This window comes from Mytilus edulis, chromosome 6, assembly GCF_963676685.1.
Source record: "Mytilus edulis chromosome 6, xbMytEdul2.2, whole genome shotgun sequence".
Lineage (NCBI taxonomy): Eukaryota > Metazoa > Mollusca > Bivalvia > Mytilida > Mytilidae > Mytilus > Mytilus edulis.
This window is the reverse complement of record NC_092349.1, coordinates 75,341,687-75,360,098: the sequence shown is the minus strand read 5'-3', so window position 1 is coordinate 75,360,098 and position 18,412 is coordinate 75,341,687. Positions and strand designations below refer to the sequence as shown.

Below are 18,412 nucleotides of genomic sequence, written 5' to 3'. Positions count from 1 at the left end.
ATAAACCTTTTGTCTCGTCTACACCGTAGACTAAGTTGACTAACATGTGACTTTTACCGTTCCCTGATGTCATCAACAGGAATATGAACTGTAAAAAAATGTCATTCTTGTCTTTTTATTCTGCCATGTGGTTTCTATCTACACAGATACAGCCTAACATATATCGCTATGCTGTATCTGTATACTTTACAGAAATCCCTCTAAAGCTCCGCCCACTGCCGTACTACGTTTGTGTATTGCTTTTGACGAGTGTTGTATGAAACTTCGTGACCTCATAACATGCATAATGTGTATTGCAGTTGCATTTCAATGCCGTATTGTTTGACTTGATGCGAATTCACGATTACTTTTATACGTTCTGTTTGTTTTTAAACAATTCTTAAAAGCAATAAGAATTAAACCAATTTTCTGATAACATACAAACATGAACAGCAGTATTGTCTACGATGACAATCATCGATTTCAAAACTTGAATGTTTACATGTGTAACAAAATCAACCATGTCAATTTCAGCATTCATGTTAAGTGAATGTCAAGTTTGTCTTTCAAAGCAAAAACTATATATAGAATTAATTGTAGGATAAAGACAATAACTGTTTAGTGTTTTTGAATATCAGCTGTATTTGTAATCGGCTCGAAACGGGAGTAATAGTTCGGTAAAGCTCGCATTACACCTGTTTCTAAGCCGCGTACAAATGCAGCACGGAACGGCAAAAGTCACATGTAATGTCTAATATCTAAAGACACTAAACAGTTATTGTCTATTGCTTTAATATATGTAATATTTTTATATATCTTAGCGTCTTGCACCTGTATATACGAATATCTATTTATTTTTATTCTTTCAAATAAGAATCATCTGTCAATTTTACTGTATGCAAAATTAAATCAATTAATGACATTCTGATATAATTAAAAAAGTTTGTGTGTAACATTTGACACTAAATTTTACACATATCTTAAAACATTAGAGATAATGCAAATTGCATAAAGGTAGAAAAGGAAAATATTGTATGCGGTCCTGTAAATAAGTCTGTGGTGTGAATGAATTTATACTTATAATGGATCTTTAATGCTCTTCAACTTTGTACTAGTTTGGCTTTATAAATATTTTGATATGAGCGTCACTAATGAGTCTTAAGTAGACGAAACGCGTGTCTGGCGTACTTAACTATAATCCTGGTACCTTTGATAACTATAATCAACATATGGTAAAACGTACGCGTATGCATGTATTGTTGTTTTAAGAGCCTTATTTAAATGATAGATTGCAATAATGTAACACACGCTATATACTACTCTTGCGTCAAAATGAATAATAAAATATTATGGAATGTCTTTTTTGTTCTACGAACATAGGTCACGAGCATCATTTATACAGTTTGCTAGCTATGATCTTTCCATTTGTTTTTATAAAAGATTAGAGATTTTGAATAATGAACTCATATACAATATTCTTCATTACCATCATACTCAAACGCGTCTTAGCTTACCACAGCGAAGACATTATGTATCTGTATGGTTGCTTCCTCATCCGTAGTGACATCAAGATGGAAGAGTAACACAATTTATTATAAAAGTATATAACACGTCATTTACGAAATTTCATGTATAAATCAACGAAATGTGCAACATAACTAATATATTTGTAACTTGTACATTTGTAAATATAAAAACGAAGGTGTGGTATGATTGCCAATGAAACGACTCTCCACAAGAGATCAACATGACACAGCAATTTACAACTATAGGTCACCGTTTGGCCTTCAACAATGAACAATGCCCATACCGCATAGTCAGCTATAAAAGGCCCCGAAATGACAATGTAAAACAATTTAAACGAGAAACTAACGGCCTTATTTGTATAAATTTTTTTTTAACGAAAAACAAATATGTAACACATAAACAAACGACAATCACTGGATTGCAGGTAAAGTCTCTTACATTGAGACACATATTGTTGAAAGCTGAACTGCTTTGAATTTAATAATTTTGCAATATACTTAGGAACGAAATATTTGATAAAAACTGCAATATTCCCGACTTTGTACAGGACATTGTAAGAATAAAACATTTAAGGAATGACTGTAATATTTTTTTCTGTCTATGAAGAAATAACATAAAAAAATTGGTGCACACTGAATAACGCGCGTAGCGGGTTATTTTACAGTGTGCATCACATTTTGTATGTTATTTCGAATAGACAAAAAAAATATTACAGTCATTTCTTATAATTTAATTCTTAAATCCATTTTAAACTGTAGAAAACCATAAAAAAACGCTGATGACGTCACGGTCACACGACTTAATTATGTCTATGGGAAAGTTAATGAACCGTGGGTATGTCAAATAACGTTTCGTCCTCTTTTATAAATTCATCGGAAGGTACTGTGTTACTATCATTCTAAGAACATGTTACAGTACACTTTTATTTGTCTTTTGAAATATACTTTTACAGTTTAGTCAGTTTTGGTAATATCCATTTGATGTTGCTATGTACACGACGTTGTGCTGTTGTGCTATAGTATTTTTAGGTTTTCTAGTACTTCATTTTTGCTAATGTGCATTGCATATATATAACTTAGTGCTTTTTTGTTACATATGATTTTGCTCTGTACTTACACGTGCCCTCGTTTGCTTTTGTAATATGGTATTGTTTTTGTATTTTTGTCTTTCAGTTTTGCTAATGTGCTTGGTGGAGATTTATTTCCCCGAGGGTATCATCAGCCCAGTAGTCAGCATTTTTTGTGCTGACATGAATTATCATTGATATGGTTACATTTATAAATTAACTGTTTACAAAATATTGAATTTTTGAAATACTAAGGCTTTTCTACTTCAAGCATAAATTACCTTAGCTGAATTTGGCAAAACATTTAGGAATTTTGGTCCTCAATTCTCTTCAATTTCGTACTTTATTTGACTTTTTAATCTTTTTGGATTCGAGCGTCACTGATGAGTCTTTTGTGAAGGAAACGTGCGTTTACAAAATTTAGTCCTGGTATCTATGATGATGGTTTTGTTAAAAAAAAGTCAAATAACAAGATTGGTACAAAAAGGTCAGGAACTGTCAACGGATGTCAAAAATATGATTGTAGAAATGTTCCAGAATGGATTTTCTCGCCGAAAAATCGCTGACATACTTAAAATCCCTAAGTCAACAGATGTTGACAACGTTCGAAAACTATCGACACAGGTTCTGAGAGAATAAACCAAGAAGTGGCCGATCATTGTTTGAAAAACCAGACTACCGCAAGCTTGAATGCATTGTAAAGACAAGTCGGAGGAGTTCTTTATGTGACATAACAAACAATTTTAATGAGGAAAATTGTGTTCCCGTGTCTAAACGTACCATTCGGCAGCATTTACATTAACATGGGTATCACAGGTGTGTAAATAAGAAAACATTCGTGATCAGGAAAGTCAATAAAAAAAGACTTGGTGCCGAGAAAAAAGGAGATGGACGATTAATAACAACTGGAAAAAGGTTATTTTCTCTGGTGAGAGTAAAATTATGATTGGACATGATGAACGTGTGTACGTGTGTACGTATTGCGAAAAAGAGACGAGGAGTGGAGACTGGACCTGGTTCAATCGTGGACTTCACAAACTTAATATCAAGTCATGATTCTAGGTTGTATTTGCTGGAATGGCGCGGGTACACTTGCTCCTGTAGAAGGCAATATTAATGCTGTTAAATATCAATAAATACTTGATGAACATTTGTGGCCAGTAATAGCTCGGCATTTTCTAAGAGGAAATTATTTTTTCCAGGATGACAATGTCCCTGTCCATCGTGCACGGTCCACCCAAGAGTTTATAGCTCGGAATGGAATAAACGGTATCAGCTGGTCAAGGTAAAAGGACACTTAACAAAGTATTAGAGGTAAAATTTTGTTGTTGTATTATTTCATTTATTGATTTTACATTTTTTATATAATGGAATTTGATGCGAAAGAAATAAAAGTGAGGTTAAGCTAGCTCTAAAACATTCCTCTTTTATCTATTTTATCGCAAAAAACCTATCGAATGGATGCAGTGATCAATTTTCAACGTCAACTAGATTTATTCCAAAGGAAACAAGATCCAGCCCGAAAACGTATCATATTTGTTGCCATCCAGTTTTCCATCTCCAGTGTTTCCCGTTCTTACCAATACATGGTCACTTTGGTTCACCTGTATTTGGAAAAAATGTAGTAAATTTATAATTCAATAACTTTTCAATCTTTTTAAAGACTTGTTTTTTTTCTCCTTTTTTAACATAAAAAAAAGCTTTTATAAACATAATAAGATGTAAAACTAAAACCAAATCATTGTTTAATAGTATTGCATTGCTGTTTAATTTTGATATGGTGTATCTGAGGACAAAATGGAGATAAGCTTTTGCGACTTTTTGATAAATGTTTTCCTGCAGGTCAGGAACTAAGAAATTATTTATGTTTGCATTAAAGAAGATAATTAAATCGTATTGTATGATTCCCATAAACATAACAGTGCCTTAACTATGGTTCTCCGTATCATATATGACACCATAGGACTTCTCTTATGATCCCGCGAACAATGTAATTCAAAACAATTGTTAAATGTCAATAAAGATAATAATATAGTATAACAAACAGTGATCAAATTTTTCTTTTTATACCTTAAGAACAACAGTTTGTGTACCACTACCGTAGTCACCACTGGCCCCTGCGTCCACTAAGGTGTAGGCATAAAGAGTGCCATTAACAATCAATTCTGTAGTTTCCCAGTTTCCATTCCCTACTGATGCTGTCCAAGTAAACACATAAATACCAGTCATGGGAACAGTAAATACACCATCACCAACATTATACGAGGAAGTGGTATCCAATATAACCTGTAAAACGTTCGTAAGATTATAATGTGTAAAACGTTCGGAAGATTATATGTAGAACACGTAACGTTGAGATAATTATATGTATATGTTCGGACCAGTAATGGATAAAATATAAAATCAAAGAGCTGCTAGCTCTGAGGTGGAAGAAGGTGAATAAAAGGTAATAGAATTACCATAAAAACAGCCCCAATAACCCAGCCTGCTTTGTTCCATTATCGTTATGGCGTATTTTTTTTCTTCAAACAAGAATGTGTCGTGTGTACATGGATTTCCCATCCGTACAATCATTAAGTAAAATCTTTAATTTGGCAGTAAAATTGAAAGCTCATATCATAAAGAACACATGTGGACTAAGTTTCAAGTTGATTGGCTTTCGACTTCACCAAAAACTACCTCGACCATAAACTTTAACATGAAGTAGGACGGATGGACAGACCAGAAAAGATAATGTCCATAAATGGGGCATCAAAATAGTAAGACTTATTACATACCAGCCAACTTTTGAGATAACAGGTGAGACAAAAGAGATAATTTCGGCTTTCCAATTGTGAACTTTCCATTTCTTAGTAGCAACATTCCAGCAGCACATGCATACGGGGTATATTTCTCCCTAATTGATACGATATTCCCGTGCTTGCATTTCCTATCATGATTTTCTTGATAGAGGGTTGCTGCTTACAAGGAAGCTATTAAACCAAGAGTTCCAAATGGTGAAGTTGAAATCATCCCTTCGTGAATTTTACGGACGCCATCACGAGTTGGTTGACCGTTATGGAATAACCATTTCACAAATGATATCGGATATGTTCCTTACGTCGTAACTACAATCCCCTTCCCTTTCATGAATGTGACCTACCGAATTAGAGTATTTACCGGATTTGTAATCACATAAGCAACACGACGGGTGCCACATGTGGAGCAGGATCTGCTTACCCTTCCGGAGCACCTGAGATCACCCCTAGTTTTTGGAGGGGTTCGTGTTCTTTATTCTTTAGTTTTCTATGTTGTGTCATGTGTACTATTGTTTTTCTGTTTGTCTTTTTCATTTTTAGCCATGGCGTTGTCAGTTTGTTTTAGATTTATGAGTTTGACTATCCCTTTGGTATCTTCCGTCCCTCTTTTATATGTAACTAAATGAAAACACCATACGTCTTACGTGTAACTTATGAAACCACCATATGTCTTACTTGTTACTAATTGGATATACCATATGTCTCATATGCAACGAATTGAAAGCACTTTCTATTTTTGTAAACACGTCTTCTAAGATATTTGATATGCCTAGAATTGAGACTTGAAGTCGTACAGTCGTTTGTTATTAAATTCAGACTTATAAAATTAAAATTTTAAAAATATTTTTATTCGTTATTTCAGGATACTGCGGGTTAATTCTAATGATTGAATTCATTATTTTAAATACAGTTTTCGGAGAAATGGAAAATAATGGCTTCAATATTAGAATGGAAAAGAGGTTTCCTTACTCGATAGTGATCATCTGTGTCGGGATATTACTACAGGTCATAGTTGTAATCCGTTTTGGAAAGTCGATCATAGCTCCGCGAAATGAAGATCGTGAATCAATTGCCTTATTTTCACCGTAGACTGAGTTGACATAAATGTGTCTTTTATCGTTCTGTCACGCCAACAAAAAAAACACAGATTAGTTAATTCCAACTATTGAAATTAAACTGTCATATAACACTTATGTCAATACCAGCCTCTAAATGGATACTACATTTGGAATTATCACAACAATGACTACAAACGTAGTTTGTATTTGATCTTTTTAAATCGTTTTTTGTAAATGTATACCTCTACAATATAACAGCGTCTGTGCGTGTATAGTGCGATTTTTTAGAACATACAGTACTGTTAATGAAACGACATATTATCGAACAAGGTTGGACAGTTTTTCTCTTCCTCTGAATTCTCTCCTTTTCATTTTAACTTTATTTTATAATGCTTTAATTCTGTACTTACTGACAGCAAAAGATATCACAAGTAAAAACACAAAAAAAATACCTTTCAAGGAAAGTTCTAAACAGAAAGTCCCTTATCAAAGGGCATATACAAAAGCGGAATTATTTTTACAAGATCAAAAAAGGCATGTGTGATTTTATATAACAAGCGAAACTGCTATTGCCTAAGTTAAAACGACATACATTATAGTTCATTCATATACACATATATATAGTTATTGTACAATTTTACTTTACATCATATTTACTGTGCATGTTCTAGTTTCAAATTACCACCACACTGCTTCTAGTCATAATATTGGTATTGAATCTAAAGATTATGACATTGCCCTGTCATTTACCTTATTCTTTGTGATTTTGTCGTAAACTAAAATCGCTTAATCTTCTCGGTCATTCTCACAATTTCTAAACATCTAGACATTCACTTGCAAATAAAGTTATAACTTTTCATTTCGTTCACTGTCAAATTATTTTTTAAAGACACCTGGTAATTGTCAGTGCAAATTATTTCTTTTTTTCAATACATTTTGACACTTTGCTGCTTTGAGTCAAAATATGTGCACTAAAAATAAATCTTCAAATTTTTATCGAATTTGGCCATTATATTATAACTTAAAATTTGAATTGACAGTTGAAATATTATACTTTCGCAATTTTGATAATGTTAGCGTAATGTTTAATATATTTTTATTTAACATCATGTAGTTCCAAGAAATGCAGAAGATAACAATACATAGCTCTTAAACATTGCATAAATTAAAAGATGTATGCTCACTACTTGGTCAGCTTTCAGCACACAATATCATTCATTTGAACAAAAACGAGTAAATAGAAAGTCATATTTTTGAATATTATTTCCGGTCTCAATCTTCAATCTTGATGAGGTTTGTGTTTTCATTTCGGCGAAAACGAATATATTAAAAATGTACATGTATAGCCTTGTTGCACTCCTAACAACTCCACTTTATATTGTTGTTCAGTAAATAAGATGTTTTTAAAAGTACCGAACTGCAAGAAGAACTCTAAACGGAGAGTCCCTAAACAAATTGCAAAATCAAAAGCTTAAACACAACAAACAAGTGGAATACATCTGTCGTATTCTCGACTTGATACAGGCCATTCCTTATGTAGAACTCTCAAATAAACCTGGTTTGGCAACAATGTGTGAACATAAAAAAACAGTCATCATAGGAAAAATGTCAAAAATTGGGGTACATCAGTCAACATTCTTTTATAATCTTAATGACTATTTTAAACATGACATATGTAACAAAAAGGCATATAGACAAGGCACATAAACAAAAATGAAAGTCAAGAATACAAAAATTTACTTTAGTATTTATTATTAGCACAATAAAACAATGAGGGATGTATAAATCAGAGTTACGTCATATGTAACAAAGAAACACAAAAGGCCCATTATCAAAAATAAAAGACAAGGATACGAAACTTTACCAGAGTAACTAATATCATTTCTTTCTATATATTAGTCAAGTTATTGCAAATTATTTCGTGAATTTGTTTATCTTTTCGTCGTCTTACGTGTTCTGTCATGGCGTTTTTAGTTTTCCTTCGCGTAAAGTGTTGAGCATATTACCTTACGATACCAAAGACAGATCAATAAGGTCCCAGTTCGTCATGTAGACTAATGTAATAATACGAAGATGTGGTATGATTGTCAATAAAACAAAAATCAATTTCATTCAGAAATAAAGCAACAACAACCACTGGACAACAGGTTCCTAACTTGAGGAGCATTGAGGACTAAAAATTCCTTAAAGTGTTGCCAAAATACAGGTAATGTAATATAAGATAAGATAAGATAAGATAATTTTATTAACCAATCATGGTGCCCAAAATTTGAGCTATACAATCAAATGAATTACAAAATAAAGCACAGAAAATGATTAGAATGATTAAAGTACATTTAAACAACAAAACCACATGAATACACATTTACACTAATTAACCTGATATAAATCAAGTTATTGACAAAACATGGTAGGCACTTAAAGTTAACCATCGAGAGACGTTAACCACCGAGAGTCGGTTTTTAGACCCGCCCAGTGCACCTAAGCACGCCTACTTTTGGAGCTCTTTAGTATGAAGATAAGAAAAATATACGAAATTACGGAACTGTATACCCTGTTTTATCCTTGTTGTTGGTGTTTCTTGCGCATGCACACAAAGCACGGTGATAGTTACGGTTACTGACTCAGGAACCTTGTATATTATATACGTTTAATAAACTGGATCCTTGTTGTGTTCAGTTATCGATACACTACGATGGAATTACGGACCAGTTTAACATAAACATGGTAAATAGATAGACAGCTGATAATCATAATTGATTAAGAAATAACCTGGAAGAAGAAATGAGTTAACTATTGATTACAACAGAGACGAGAATGCCATCGTGTTTGTTCTGCTAAAAAAAGCAGGAACATTGGAGTTTATGGTTAGATTTTAAATATTTATTGTCTCCAAACTGGGTAAATTTGATATAGTAACACCCCCCCCCCCCTTTTTTTTTTAAATAACTCGAGAACCACACATCTCGCTCGCTTAACAAAGTAACAATAAGAAATAATTATTGTTAGTTTCAAGAATAATTAATCGTCAAAACTTATCCCCACCCCGACATCAAAGGAAGTTAAATGTATTATCCCAAAATTAGACCAAATTTTTATGATATAAGGACGTCTTGACAGGCTATTATTTTATTTTGTTTTGTTGGGGTTTTTTTTTTTGCTTTGACGTCTTCCTCCTGTATGAAAAAAAAACATAATAGACCCCCCCTTTTTTCCCCATAATATAGCTTTTTAAGAAGTCATAACTATTTGGACTACCCCTGAATATATTTCAGACAGACTCTTCTCTAAAAAAATGTAAACATGATTTGAGAGAAATCTTTGGAATAGTTTTTTAAATGATTTAATTATTATGTCATGTATATAATTGACATTAACATAGTTATAAACTGAGACTACTAGTATAACACATAGTGTTATAGTAGTCTCAGCTATAAACTTTCCATTGTATTGACCAATATGACTAACTCATATGCTCTTTCCCATAAATGTCACAATATCAATATATTACAGTAAAACTGATAGTTTGATGACATTGTTTAAGACTATTGACCTCAGGTCAGCCTAAACTGAGTTTAAAACTGTAATTTATTCATTAAAACAGTTCAAGACATGTACCTTCTGAAACGTGATTGCATCAAAATTAAACCTAAGGCATAACATACTTAGTGTGCAGGAAGTGCCACCAAATAAATACTGATTTGTAAAATTAGATGATGATATTTGTGAAGTCAAAGATATTATAGCTAGTTATAACTGGTTTTAGATATAAATCTGAGTAAAAGGTTGATTTATATGTGCTCTTTCATGTTTAGATTATAATTTAAATTTAATCTTTTGAAGTTTTTTTTATAATATTAAGACATTAAAATCACAATTATTTATTTATACACAAACAAATAATTTTTGTCCTTTTTTAGTTGAATGACTGTACACAAACATTATACACACATAATTTTGATAATTCTGTAATGTTTTTTTCTATAGCCCCAGAATGTGACAAAAGACTTATTAATCCAGATTTACAAAAAATAGAAATAGTTCAGCTACCATAAGACTGCTATGACAAAAATTTTGCAGTTTCCAGAATTTGAGGTAGAGTATAGTTAGGAATAGTTTGATTATGCAGATGCTTAGTTTGCCATAAACAATTATGCCCTTGATACAAAAGCAGAGGAAACAAAAAAGTATGAAAATAGTTGAAAAAAGTAATCATTATTACCTAGTCATATACTGTAAATAGAAAAAGAGAAAAGCACTGGTTATGATTTGGTATTTTTAATAGCATTATCATTTGTCCATAACTTGGAATATATACTGGATTGAGCTTGACATTTATTTAATATCATTGACACATGGTTGCAAGAAATGAAAGATGGTAATTTAAACCTAGCAATTTTATTAAGATTTAAAAAAAAGCTTTTGATTTGGTAGAATATGACTTTCTTTGTTTAAAGCTCGACATGTATGGATTTAGTGAGACTACTGTTAGTTTTTTTAAGTCGTACCTGAATAACAAAAGGTATACATTTGTAATGTTAACTCTGAACAACAACATGTAAAATTTGGTGTTCCCCAATGTTCTATACCTTGTCCTCTATTGTTTGTGCTATTTATAAATGACCTTCCCTTATGCATTAAAAATTGTGAAACAGACCTATATCATTGTATATGCTGATGACACCACTATTCATAAATCAGGGGGAAACATCTAGAAAATATAAATGATGATGTTCAAGAAGATTTATACAGGGTTGAAGAGTGGTGTAAAATGAATAACATGTTCATAGATGCAAATGAAACAAAATGTTTGATTACTGGAACAAAGCAGAAACTATTCAGACTTTTCAACCAAACTTGATAATAAATTAAAGTATTACAAAATTCTTCATGTGAAAAAATATTAGTTTCAAAATTGACAGCCCACTAAGTAACTGGAGAAATCAATTTGACCAAGGTTGTGCTAATATATCATCCAGAATATACCATCTTTCTTAAATACATTTTTTTTATATAACTGCAAGAAAACATAATACAATGGGTGTTCTGCCCCTAATTGACTACTGTTGTATTATTTGGGATGAATGTAAAAATTGAGGGATAACAAGAATTTTAAAAATCCAAAAAAAAGGCAGCATGATAAATTCTAGATGCAGATCCGTTATCCCTCTTGGTATATAGGAGCACTATATTCTATGTTAACCTCCGCCAGTAGGTATAAACAAATACTGTTGATAGACGGTATATAGGAGCACTATATTCCATGTTAACCACCGACGGTAGGTATAGACAAATAATGGTGATAGACGGTATATAGGAGCACTAAATTGTATGTTAACCACCGACGGTAGGTATAGACAAATACTATTGATAGACGGTATATAGGAGCACTATATTGTATGTTAACTACCGACGGTAGGTATAGACAAATACTGTTGATAGACGGTATATAGGAGCACTATATTGTATATTAACTACCGACACTAGGTATAGACAAATACTGTTGATAGACGGTATATGGGAGCACTATATTGTATGTTAACCACCGACGGTAGGTATAGACAAATACTGTTGATAGACAGTACATATGAGCACTATATTGTATGTTAACCACCGACGGTAGGTATAGACAAATACTGTTGATAGACGGTATATAGAAGCACTATATTGTATGTTAACTACCGACAGTAGGTATAGACAAATACTGTTTATAGACGGTATATGGGAGCATTATATTGTATGTTAACCAACGATGGTAGGTATAGACATATACTGTTGATAGATGGTATATAGGAGGAATATTATGACTATATTGTATGTTAACTACCGACAGTAAGTATAGACAAATACTGTTGATAGACGGTATATGGGAGCACTATATTGTATGTTAACCACCGACGGTAGGTATAGACAAATACTGGTGACAGACGGTATATAGGAGCACTATATTGTATGTTAACCACTGACGGTAGGTATAGCCAAATACTGTTGATAGACGGTATATAGGAGCACTATATCTTATGTTAACCACCGACGGTAGGTATAGACAAATACTGGTGATAGACGGTATATAGGAGCCACTACCGACAGTAGGTATAGACAAATACTGTTGATAGACGGTATCAAAGAGCACTATATTGTATGTTAACCAGCGACGGTAGGTATAGACAAATACTGTTGATAAACGGTATATAGGAGCACTATATTGTATGTTAACTACCGACAGTAGGTATAGACAAATACTGTTGATAGACGGTATATAGGAGCACTATATTGTATGTTAACCATCGACGGTAGGTATAGACAAATACTGTTGATAGATGGTATATAGGAGCACTATATTGTATGTTAACTACCGACGGTAGGTATAGACAAATACTGTTTATAGACAGTATATAGGAGCACTATATTATATGTTAACTACCGACAGTAGGTATAGACACATACTGTTGATACAAGGTATATAGGAGCACTATATTGTATGTTAACTACCGACGGTAGGTATAGACAAATACTGTTGATAGACGGTATATTGGAGCACTATTTTGTATGTTAACCACCGACGGTAGGTATAGACATATACTGTTGATAGATGGTATATAGGAGCACTATATTGTATGTTAACTACCGACAGTAGGTATAGACAAATACTGTTGATAGACGGTTTATGGGAGCACTATATTGTATGTTAACCACCGACGGTACGTATAGACAAATTCTGTTGATAGACGGTATATAGGAGCACTATATTGTATGTTAACCAACGACGGTAGGTATAGACAAATACTGTTGATAGACGGTGTATAGGAGCACTATATTGTATGTTAACTACCGACGGTAGGTATAGACAAATACTGTTGATAGACGGTATATAGGAGCACTATATTGTATGTAAACTACCGACACTAGGTATAGACAAATACTGTTGATAGACGGTATATTGGAGCACTATATTGTATGTTAACCACCGACGGTAGGTATAGACAAAACTGTTGATAGGCGGTATATATATAGGAGCACTATATTGTATGTTAACCACCGACGGTAGGTATAGACAAATACTGTTGATAGACGGTTTATGGGAGCACTATATTGTATGTTAACCACCGACGGTAGGTATAGACATATACTGTTGATAGACGGTATATAGAAGCACTATATTGTATGTTAACTACCGACAGTAGGTATGATAGACAAATACTGTTGATAGACGGTTTATGGGAGCACTATATTGTATGTTAACCACCGACGGTAGGTATAGACATATAATGTTGATAGACGGTATATAGGAGCACTATATTGTATGTTAACCACTGACGGTAGGTATAGACAAATACTGTTGATCGACGGTATAAAGGAGCACTATATTGTATGTTAACTACCGACGGTAGGTATAGACAAATACTGTTGATAGACGGTATTTAGGAGCACTATATTGTATGTTAACTACCGACAGTAGGTATAGACAAATACTGTTGATAGACGGTATATGGGAGCACTATGTTGTATGTTAACCACCGGCGGTAGGTATAGACAAATACTGTTGATAGACGGTATATACATTGTAGGAGCACTATATTGTATGTTAACCACCAACGGTAGGTATAGACAAATACTGTTGATAGACGGTATATACATTGTAGGAGCACTATATTGTATGTTAACCACCGACGGTAGGTATAGACAAATACTGTTGATAGACGGTATATAGAAGGACTATATTGTATGTTAACTACCGACAGTAGGTATAGACAAATACTGTTGATAGACGGTATATAGGAGCATTATATTGTATGTTAACCACCGACGGTAGGTATAGACATATACTGTTGATAGATGGTATAAAGGAGCACTATATTGTATGTTAACCACTGACGGTAGGTATAGCCAAATACTGTTGATAGTAGACGGTATATAGAAGCACTATATCTTATGTTAACCACCGACGGTAGGTATAGACAAATACTGTTGATAGACGGTATATAGGAGCACTATATTGTATGTTAACTACCGACGGTAGGTATAGACAAATACTGTTGATAGACGGTATTTAGGAGCACTATATTGTATGTTAACTACCGACAGTAGGTATAGACAAATACTGTTGATAGACGACATATGGGAGCACTATGTTGTATGTTAACCACCGACGGTAGGTATAGACAAATACTGTTGATAGACGGTATATACATTGTAGGAGCACTATATTGTATGTTAACCACCGACGGTAGGTATAGACAAATACTGTTGATAGACGGTATATAGAAGCACTATATTGTATGTTAACCACCGACAGTAGGTATAGACAAATACTGTTGATAGACGGTATATAGGAGCATTATATTGTATGTTAACCACCGACGGTAGGTATAGACATATACTGTTGATAGATGGTATATAGGAGCACTATATTGTATGTTAACTACCGACAGTAGGTATAGACAAATACTGTTGATAGACGGTTTATGGGAGCACTATATTGTATGTTAACCACCGACGGTAGGTATAGACAAATTCTGTTGATAGACGGTATATAGGAGCACTATATTGTATGTTAACCACCGACGGTAGGTATAGACAAATACTGTTGATAGACGGTATATAGGAGCACTATATTGTATGTTAACTACCGACGGTAGGTATAGACAAATACTGTTGATAGACGGTATATAGGAGCACTATATTGTATGTTAACTACCGACAGTAGGTATAGACAAATACTGTTGATAGACGGTATATAGGAGCACTATATTGTATGTTAACAACCGACGGTAGGTATAGACAAATACTGTTGATAGATGGTATATAGGAGCACTAAATTGTATGTTAACTACCGACGGTAGGTATAGACAAATACTGTTGATAGACAGTATATAGGAGCACTATATTGTATGTTAACTACCGACAGTAGGTATAGACAAATACTGTTGATACACGGTATATAGGAGCACTATATTGTATGTTAACTACCGACAGTAGGTATAGACAAATACTGTTGATAGACGGTATATAGGAGCACTATATTGTATGTTAACCACCGACGGTAGGTATAGACAAATACTGTTGATAGACTGTATATGGGAGCACTATATTGTATGTTAACCACCGACGGTAGGTATAGACATATACTGTTGATAGATGGTATATAGGAGCACTATATTGTATGCTAACTACCGACAGTAGGTATAGACAAATACTGTTGATACACGGTATATAGGAGCACTATATTGTATGTTAACAACCGACGGTAGGTATAGACAAATACTGTTGATAGATGGTATATAGGAGCACTAAATTGTATGTTAACTACCGACGGTAGGTATAGACAAATACTGTTGATAGACAGTATATAGGAGCACTATATTGTATGTTAACTACCGACAGTAGGTATAGACAAATACTGTTGATACACGGTATATAGGAGCACTATATTGTATGTTAACCACCGACAGTAGGTATAGACAAATACTGTTGATAGACGGTATATAGGAGCATTATATTGTATGTTAACTACCGACAGTAGGTATAGACAAATACTGTCGATAGACGGTATATGGGAGCACTATGTTGTATGTTAACCACCGGCGGTAGGTATAGACAAATACTGTTGATAGACGGTATATACATTGTAGGAGCACTATATTGTATGTTAACCACCGACGGTAGGTATAGACAAATACTGTTGATAGACGGTATATACATTGTAGGAGCACTATATTGTATGTTAACCACCGACGGTAGGTATAGACAAATACTGGTGATAGACGGTATATAGGAGCACTTTATTGCATGTTAACCACCGACGGTAGGTATAGACAAATACTGTTGATGGACGGTGCAAAGGAGTACTATATCGTATGTTAACCACCGACGGTAGGTATAGACAAATACTGTTGATAGACGGTATATAGGAGGACTGTATTGTATGTTAACCACCGACGGTAGGTATAGACAAATACTGTTGATATACGGTATATAGAAGTATTGTATTTTATGTCAAACATCGACGATAGGTATGGACAAAATCCGACAAATACTGTATACAGACAGTGTATAGAAGTACTGTATTGTATGGTAAACACTGACGATTGGTATGGACAATTTCTGTATCCTGCATCAATTGTAAATAAAAGTATCATGTGAGTGACACAGGCTCATTGAAGCCTCTAGTTTTAATATTATTAATGTGGAGATCTGGTCTAATTTATCATTTTCTCTATTACATGCATGATAACTGCAACAATTGAATTGAAATAAAAGTGATAATATTTCTATTGTAGGTTATCAAGATTTAGTGTTTCCATACAAGTGACAAAGATTGAACAACAAAAACATCTCAAACTTTACAGGACAGAGTAGACTTTTTTCACTGTGCTTAGTTTTGTTTTTATGTCTAAATTATGATACCTTTGAAAAAACCAATAAAATATGGAATAACATTTATTTCTATCTTATAAAGTGGAGTGAAGAAATAAGGGGTCATTGAAAACATAAGAATATATTGCTATCATATATGCAGATCAGCAGCCCATACATTTGCTATAACACATAAATATGGGACCAATAATTTCAAGTTGCCTTTTAAAAAAGACCTTATTAATGTTATGCGAGATACCACCAAAGACCACTAGGTGTTGATCAAATGATATTGTAAATAAGAGGGTTGTCCAAAATATTTCCAACAGCTGTTTGATATACACTACCTTAATCAAACCACAATGGTAAAAAAACAGTTTTGGTCAGTCTTAAAAGAAGCAAATATAATTTAGAAAAAGTGCAAGCTGTTGATAAAAACTACAAATAACTGCCAGTCCTAAATGTGGGTGGAGATTACCATTTAGCACAAATGAGTTTCTGGACTAAAGAAAGTAATTTCGGCACAAACCGATTATACCCTTTCAAAAACTATGTGTAGTCCCTTTTATAAAAGTGGCAGATTATCTTTCTATCTAGAGTATCTATGACAACTAACTGCTGCTCCTAGTGACGTTAGTCTTTGGTTTTTGAAAAGATTGGATATATTGTCACAATTCTTTTCTAAGGTACCGGTCTGATAAACAGGAAGTAGCCAGATTAGCTACTAAATATATGCACACTGAAATATAGTCCCTTAAAATTCCCATGGCTGTGTACATGTTCAGATACGAACTATGAAAATTTTGTTTATATCTTTAGAGAAGTAAAATCAAGTATGTATGTCTTTAGTTTTGTCAAATTCCTGTTATTAGGTAACAGTACTGATACAATACTGTAAAAATACGGAGATGTGGTATGATTGCCAATGAGACGCCTACATGTATCCACTCAAGTTCAAATAAAGTGGATGTAAGCTGTTATATGCAACCATACAGCCTTCAACAATGAGAAAAATCATATCAAATAGACCCTTGTAAATAGGTGTTGATCAAATGATATTGTAAATAAGAGGGTTGTATATTTCATGACGGTATAATACTAAACCCCTAACAGGAGGGATTGTGCCTGATATTCATATGATGAAGACATAATCTTTCAATCAGTTTAATTAAGGTCTGGTTCTGGCATGTCAATAACTGCTAGTAGTCTGTTGTTATTTATGTATTATCGTCATTTTGTTTATTTTCTTTTGTTTCATATTCTGACATCGGACTCGGACTTCTCTTAAACTGAGTTTTACTGTGCGTATTGTTTCGCGTTTGTTTATTCTACATTGGCTACAGGTATAGGGGAGGGTTGAGATCTCAAAAAACATGTTTAATCCCGCCGCAATTTTGCGCCTGTCCCAAGTTAGGAGCCTCTGACCTTTGTTAGTCTTGTATGATATATAATTTTAGTTTCTTGTGTATAATTCGGAGCTTAGTATGACGTCCATTATCACTGAACTAGTATACATATTTGTTTAGGGGCCAGCTGACGGACACCTCCGTGTGTGGGAGTTTCTCGCTACATTGAAGATCTATCGGTGGCCTTCGGCTGTTGTCTGCTCTATGGTCGGGTTGTTGTCT

At 33.6% G+C, this 18,412-nt stretch overlaps 1 long non-coding RNA gene across 1 annotated transcript; it reads left to right on the top strand.

Moving 5' to 3' along the window:
* Positions 1-9,045: 9,045 nt before the first annotated feature.
* On the top strand, positions 9,046-17,627 carry LOC139528423 (uncharacterized). The gene is made up of 3 exons (XR_011665590.1): positions 9,046-9,295; positions 10,416-10,523; positions 16,709-17,627. It is a non-coding gene; the product is annotated as an uncharacterized lncRNA (long non-coding RNA).
* The last annotated feature ends 785 nt before the right edge of the window (positions 17,628-18,412 follow it).